This window comes from Amphiura filiformis, chromosome 9 (genome assembly GCF_039555335.1).
Source record: "Amphiura filiformis chromosome 9, Afil_fr2py, whole genome shotgun sequence".
Lineage (NCBI taxonomy): Eukaryota > Metazoa > Echinodermata > Ophiuroidea > Amphilepidida > Amphiuridae > Amphiura > Amphiura filiformis.
This window is the reverse complement of record NC_092636.1, coordinates 60,270,560-60,278,476: the sequence shown is the minus strand read 5'-3', so window position 1 is coordinate 60,278,476 and position 7,917 is coordinate 60,270,560.

Sequence of the window (7,917 nt, the reverse complement as noted above, 5' to 3'; positions counted from 1 at the left end):
CAAACCACAACATAAGCGGCATACTTGTGTCATTCTATTTTCATAATTGTACACATTTTATTGTTGCACCCTGTAGACTCTATTTTAAGATCAATTGGAATTAGGAAAGGCTTTAAGGGTGGAGACAATAGAAAATTTTACCAAAGGAACATATTTTGGTTTATACCATGATATTGTTGTATCTCAATACTATCACAACTTCAGCTGTGTAACCTACTTAAAAAGTGGTTCTTTTAATTAAAAATACAATAAATAAAATCACTCTGCGATTTTTGTACTGACCAGACTATAGTAATATTTATTCGTCGAAGGAGGTTACTTTTTAAATCATGCTTCAGTGGGCAAGTACCTCTAACTTTAAATGGCATGGAAATTTGTCTTGGCCCGGGGTCTCTTCCATATACTAGCAGTAGCTCAGTGGAGGCATTTTCTAGGGTCTACAGGCTGAGTCAAAAAGAAGTAAACTCATGTTTGAGGGGCTGTAACTCTAGATCTGTAAGGAATCTGCTAAAATGAAAACACCACTGGAAAGAGCAAATTCTACACGTCTAAATAAAAAAAGAATTGTTGCAATTGCACACAGCAAACTCGAGTTATACTCATTTGAATACAACCACCCATTTTTGTAGCTGCATCACACGGTTTCACTTCCCAAGTAGGGGCATACCTATTATATTGATTGGTAATGCGCGATATTCAAATGCAAATAAAGTTCTGTGGCAGGTGTGGTTTCGATCGATAATTCCTACATGTTAAAGGGCTCTTTTCAATATGAATTTTACCTCATTGCACTAATAAAACGGGCCAAATGACAACATGGCACCACAATTTACCGCACGGGAGCGCACGTTTCTGTCGACGAAGTATCATGAAACTAAGAGTCCTACTGAAATTCAGCGTCTTTTTCGTCTCCAATTTCCTACAGCTAACCGGGTTTCATGTAAGGGAGCAGTATTATCCCCTTCGGACACGAAGGAAGATGGCTTGATCAAAAAAATATTTTTTATGCTTATTATAACTATTTTGGATAGTAGCCTAATTTGTGAAAAACTAACAAAAAATAATTACCTCATCAATTATGCAAATTAGGTCCTATGTACAATTGTACACATTGTGACTAAGTGACAACGTTTACAATGATTTTTTGGATACAATTGTACACATTATGACATAGGGTCTTTTTATCTTTTCAGTTTCCGTAAGTCTTTTGTTCAGATACGAAAACGCAAGGGATTCAGTAAGTTACTGTAATCTGACTTCATTGTTAACTCTGAAGTACCAATCAGCTTATTTCAATAGAGGTGATTGCTTATGTCAATAAAATCGGGAGAGAACAGATTATGTTAACACCAGTGTTTTTAATGGCTTAGCGCCCTCTCGTCTTTAACATTGGTAAATCTATATTAATTTGACAAAATGCATGCCAATCCGAATGACAAAGTCAACTTTTTTCTGTAAAAACGTTGCAAATAAGCCCTAAAATCACAAAAGGTCCGCTTATGAGCCTGTCGAACCCCCAAAGCACGTGTGCATGGCCACAGTGTCGCCCTTCCATCAATGTCTATCTCCCTCTTTTGCTTCCTCTTCCCCCCCCCCTGATCAGTCTCCCACCTCCCTCCCCAGTCCCTACTCTCTCCTCTCGAGTTCTTCTCTTTCTCGTCTTTCAGTCTCTCCTCTCCTCTCTTTCTTCCTCACCCCTCCCACTCTCACTTGTTCAGTCTCAAGTATTTCCCTCTCTCCCTCCCTCCCTCCCTCCCTCCCTCTCCGTCCCTTGCGAAATTGATCAGTATGATCCATGACTGAAAATAAGCTCTGCAAAAATAAACATTTAAAATAAACCTGAGCCTTGCATATAGACCCAACCAATTATCAGATTAGCTTGCCAGTGATACGAATGAATAGAATACATTATCTTTGCTCCAATGCAATTCTTTTGTTGTATTTCAATATAAAACATGATTACCAAATCACCACTTGTACGCGCCTCATTGGGAGATATTTGACTATTTTAGACGCTCGTTTCATCGCCAATATGAAAAACTTTTGCTTATAACTTGGCAAATGGTTAGTATATATTTCAATGCAAGACAATTTTTACGAGCCACTTACGTCTAGGCGTAAGTGCATATACACCAAACACAAGTCAATTGAAGCCGTACAATTTACCGCGAATTTAGGACCGTAAAATTTAGACTCTTCTTTTGTCTATATTAGCACCCAACCGCACATCTCAAGGTTTTATGTAAAAAATCTATATAACTTACCAAAACGAAAACTGAAATTCACGAGCTTCAAATTTTCAGTAACTAACAAAAGGCTAGAATAAAAGATTGGCCACACCTGGGAGACTACCACTTCAGAATAACAATGACTTACAAAAAATATTACGGTTACGGAAACAGAAACTGAAAAGATAAAACGACGGTAAGTAATGGCAGTAAAACTTGGTAACATGTGTGAAACAACAAACTTTAAGCCTCTGTTTCTTTTTTCTGTTGTCTTCATACGTCCGTATCTGTAGGCTCTTAACTGTCATTAATTTGGTATAAAATGCTAATAAACAGTTCTTGTCTTTGGAGAGACCGAGAAAGACATCACACTTAATAAACTTGATTTCTGAAATAATAGGCCTACAGAGTGTTAATGCCAAAAAATGTATCCAGAGCAAATTATAAACTGAATTGAAGTATTAACAAAAGAGTTAAAAATTACTTATAATGATGTACCAACTATACTAAATAACTCCTATATATTGATAAGATTAGTCACACTGTGTACAACTGAACACAATATATTAGTCTTATATTTACAAGGTGAGACACACTGTGTACAATTGTACACACCATTTAAAAAAATTCTACACCACACATGTTTGAAGCATTTTATCAAAAATAGTGTTCCATGTGTTCTACAGGTCTTACACTAACCCCCTGACAATAATTTAGCTTGTCCACAATGTTATTTCATATAAAATTAAAAAGGGAAAGTACCAGTCTTTTGGCAACGTGCTGTAGTGGGTGATGCCCTCTTAGATTGTGAAAAGTGACATTCAGCTAGGCGAGGGCGCTCTGCACTGGAGGATAGCGCATGAATGCACAAATGTGCACATGGTGTTTCTTTGCAGTAAGGTAATAGGCTCCCCTGGCATACAGGGAGCAATAGAAGTCCATGTGTACAATTGTACACAGTATGTACGAAGGGGTTATCAGAATCTGAACGAGCTCAATGTGCACGGGACACTAAGGAACAGACAGCCGGAAGCTTCAGGCAGACCACGAACTGCTAGATCACAAGTGAACATTGCTAGAATGCGTTACAGCAAGACCAAAGATCAGCTCAATCCTTTACCCAACATTCCCCAATCAAGCTTCTGCCGGATCGTTCGTAAAGACTTGAATTGGTATCCCTACAAACTATAGTACCGTCATGGACTTTGTTGAATATTAATTAAAAGCAAAAGTTGTCTTTTCAACAATAAATCCTGTTTAGCACTTTGCTGATTCGTCGAGATTGAAATGGATGAAAATCAATTAGCCGTGTGCAGCTACAAAAATGGGTGGTTGTATACAAACGAGTATAACTTTAGTTTGCTGTGAGCAATTTCAGCAATTCTTTTTTTATTTAGACGTATAGAATTTGCTCTTCCAGTGGTATTTTTATTTTTAGCAGATTCCTTGCAGATATAGAGTTACAGCCCCTCAAACATGAATTTACTTCTTTTTGACTCAGCCTGTATGATGGAGGTGACTGTTAGAAGCCTATCCAGTGATTTCATCCGGAGAAGTTAAAAATCAGCAAAATGGAGATTTTAGCATCTTTCCCGGGCAAGTTTGTTAGTGTTGATGTGCAAACTTGTGGTTAAGCTAAAAGCCGTGTATTAAAGACAAATAAGGGTTTTTTTTAACATGAATCTGCAATTTCTCTACTTAGTAGAGAAATTAGTTAGGCCTACATGCATTTGAAAGAGGCTTCAACTTTGTCAATATTGCTGCTTTCCTCGATTCTTGCCAAAATGTTTAAAATTTACAACTTTTATTATATTTATCACTGATGATGTTGCCGAATAGTGTTTTGAATGAGTAGCCCTACACAGCTGTAAATCTCATTGAAGTACTCCCCGGAGTAGTCAGTACTCTGGATCTTTTTATCTTTTCAGTTTCCGTAAGTCTATTGTTCAGATACGAAAACGCAGGGGATTCAGTAAGTTTACTGTAATCTGACTTCATTGTTAACTTTGAAGTAGGCCTAGGCCTACCAATCAGGTTATTTCAATAGAGGGGATGCACAGTGGCATCGCCCCGATATCTCCATGGTAGAAATCACCATGGTAGGTTGAATCCACAGCCACGAAAGGTCATTTTATTCCGACCTTATGAGACGCATATAATTAGCCAAGTGACCTGACTAAGGCTACTGACAATAGCCGGGGTAATTGATTTCTCGCTGTGTGAGTAAGCTTGTATACGACATTGCGGTCAATGGTCATACTGCCTACACTGTAGTGAGTGCAGATTATAGCTTGCGCGCTGTAGGCCTATTCCTTACAGGACCAACGCAATATAAAATTAGCGATTTTGGTCAGATTTTGAGTTCAAGACTCACGGCCGTTTCTCAAAGCGCAAACTAACGACTATCATATCTGTTCAACACGTATTTTCAAGTGTATGAGACCAGATCTGGTTTCTTGAGAAAAAACAATCATTTACGGGAGATATTCATCATTTTCTAACCCGGTATCCGAAGATTTTCGTCTGATATCAAAATCGTGCATAGCAATTCACGTGTATCGATCCCGTGTATTCATTTTAGTGTCTCTGCTGCACCAAATAATTATTAGCCAGGCGATGTCGGTGTGGGATGCCTATGTCAATAAAAGCGGGAGAGACCATGGAGCTATTAAAGATGGAGAGGCAATAGATTATGTAACGCATTGTTAACTTGTGCCGATTTGAAATCTGACAAGCTATTCATCGAAAGGTACCTTTTGTTTGGGACAAAGGGCTTCCGCCATTAAATCGGTAAGCTGACCCGACAGTGTATTAACGCTTTACCTAGCAGGCTACTGTCAATAAGTGATCAAACGAAAGTCGCGTGAAAGCGCTAATACTGGAACGAAAAGTACCCTTTGTTACCATAACACTCAAGGGTGTGATTGAGTAGCCGTAAGCACAAAAGGCACACATTAGCAGCTGATGTATAGTTCGTTTTCACCCAACTGACTGTAGGTGCTTCATTTAAGGGTAGAGACAATAGAAATTTTTACCAAAGGATCATATTCTTGTTTATACCATGATATTGTTGTATCTCAATACTATCACAACTTCAGCTGTGTAACTTACCTAAAAAGTGGTTCTTTTAATTAAAAATGCAATAAATAAAATCACTCTGCGCTTTTAGTACTGACCAGACTATAGTAATATTTTTAAATCACTCTGCGCTTTTAGTACTGATCAGACTATTTTTATTCGATAGAAAACGCTTTATAATATTATGCAATACTAGCAGCTATTAATCATGCTTCAGTGGGCAAGTACCTCTCAATTTAAATGGTACTGAAATTTGTCTTGTCCGGGGAGCTCAGTGGCGTTATTTTCTAGGATCTATATGATGAAGGTGACTGATGCGTAGTAGGCCTATATGTAGGGCTGTAAAAACCTGTTCAGTGATTTCATCCGGAGAATGTAGAAATCCATGAATCAGCAAAATTTAGATTTTAGCACCTTGCCCAGCACCTTTGTTAGTTTCGATGTGCAAACATTAGGCCCTTCAAAATTGATTTTGAGTTTACTGTTCCCTCCCGCATCCAAAATTGAGAAATTCAAAATATTTAATTATTTTCTTTTTATTTGACATTTTCTCTGTTAAATGACATTTTAATAACATTTATTTGCTAGTTTCTTTAAACTTTGATCATCCTAACTATACATTATCATCAATGCATAATATCAACCATAATTGCAAAATAGTTAAATCCGCAGTGCCAAAATGTGCTGTTCATATTGGGCTGTAACCACTCATTTCAAAATAAAGAAAATAATAAGTAATTAATAATTAATAATTGAAAGTTACCTCGTGCCTTTTTGAAAATCTTGAACAGTAAACTAAGATTTTAATTTGAAGGACCTTAAGCCCTGTATTAAAGATAAAATAAGTTATTTTTTACATGAATCTGTAATTTCTCTATTTAGTAGAGAAATTAGCTACATGCATTTGAACGGGCGGGGCTTCAACTGTATCAATACTGCTGCTTTTCATCGGTTCTCGCCAAAACGTTTTAAAATATCTAATGACAATTTTAATGATTTATCCTTCACTTTTAGGTATTTTATATATACAATTTAAATCTGTTTTACCATTTTATACTTTCGCTGGGATCACTGAATAACCCTTAAATTAAGACCCCCTTTTCGCTATCACCCAGAACACATGGTTTGTCATCCACCACCCTCCCCTCCCACACACACACTTTTTTCCCATTGGATTTATCGTCATCCTGATTCAGACGCTTTTATTGTTTCATTTACAACCTTTATTATATTTATCCCTGATGATGTTGCCGAATAGTCTTTTGAAATTAGTAGGCCTCATTAGTAGATCTCATATAATTGAAGTGCTCCCCCCGAATAGCAAGATATGGCATGCTTATGCTTAGTTTTGACATGTAAGAATACAAAATGATTTCCTGAGTTCTTAATGGGGAGTTCATTGCAAAGTGAAAGCAGAGTGAGGTGTGTGGATGTGAGGGGCATGCGTTGTGTTTATGGCCCGGGGTTTATGGGGGAGGGGGTGGGTTAGGCAATTAACAGCTGCCTGGTATCATTCAACATTTCTGATACTGTTACGGCTTGAAATTTGAAGGCAACGGGACTTAAGATTCTCTCAGGAACAACTTTTACCACCTGATGAACAATCTCAAATGCTTTACTTTGCACCAACATGACAGTATAGATTAGGCCCATGAAAGTCAATTCCGAGTTTATCGTCCCTTTTTTCCCGGTTGGTGAGGTGACTTTTTCATTTTTCACTATTTCATCAGATTTCATTATTGACCTAAAATGCGTGTTGATTTAAAGCCAAACTCATACATGTGATTTATAAACATGTTTTTATATGGGTAAGGACTAGGAAAGTTAGAAAAGAGCCTGGTTTTGTTTCCAAGTTATGAATATATGTTTTACAAACAAAAATATATGTTTCCAATATTATTGCTAAAATTTTTGAAAACACTGATACTTTGGAAATAATGAATTATTTTGGCATTTTTGAAAATTTGACGCTCCAAAAAGTTACGCGGGCGGGGAACGATAAACTCGGTATCGACTTTCACGCGCCTTATAGGAAATATATTCCATAAGTTAATGGTTTTATAGTTTATTATTTCGGTTTACCAAAAGTGAAGAAATTATATCAGTAATAACTGTAAAAAATGGTTTATGTCCATTTGAAGCCAAAATAATGGGATGAATTAAAAATAAAACCCACTGTATACTATATCTTGGAGCTGTGCATAGTGATAAACTAAACCAACAAACATATATAGAACTCACGATAATAAACTCTCTTTATTTCCCATTCATTTATCTAATGTAAATAACAAAGAGACGCTTATTATACGCCAGACTGAGCACAGCTGTTGTACAATTGATCAAAATCCAAAAACTTCTGAACACTTTACAGTAGGATCAAGGACGTTGGTTCGAATCAATTGTTTAAAATCAATCAATATAGGAAAGAATCTGAATACGCTTGTTACGGCATTCTGTCAAAATCGGAAAGGACAACCTAACCTATGACACGTTTTAACTAGATGTTAAAGTATGGCTGGTGGAGTTACCCAATTTTGCAATTTTTTCGCCATTTTACAAAATACAAATATGCTCATAAGTTTGCCAATAGCAAAGATCGATGATCTGGAAT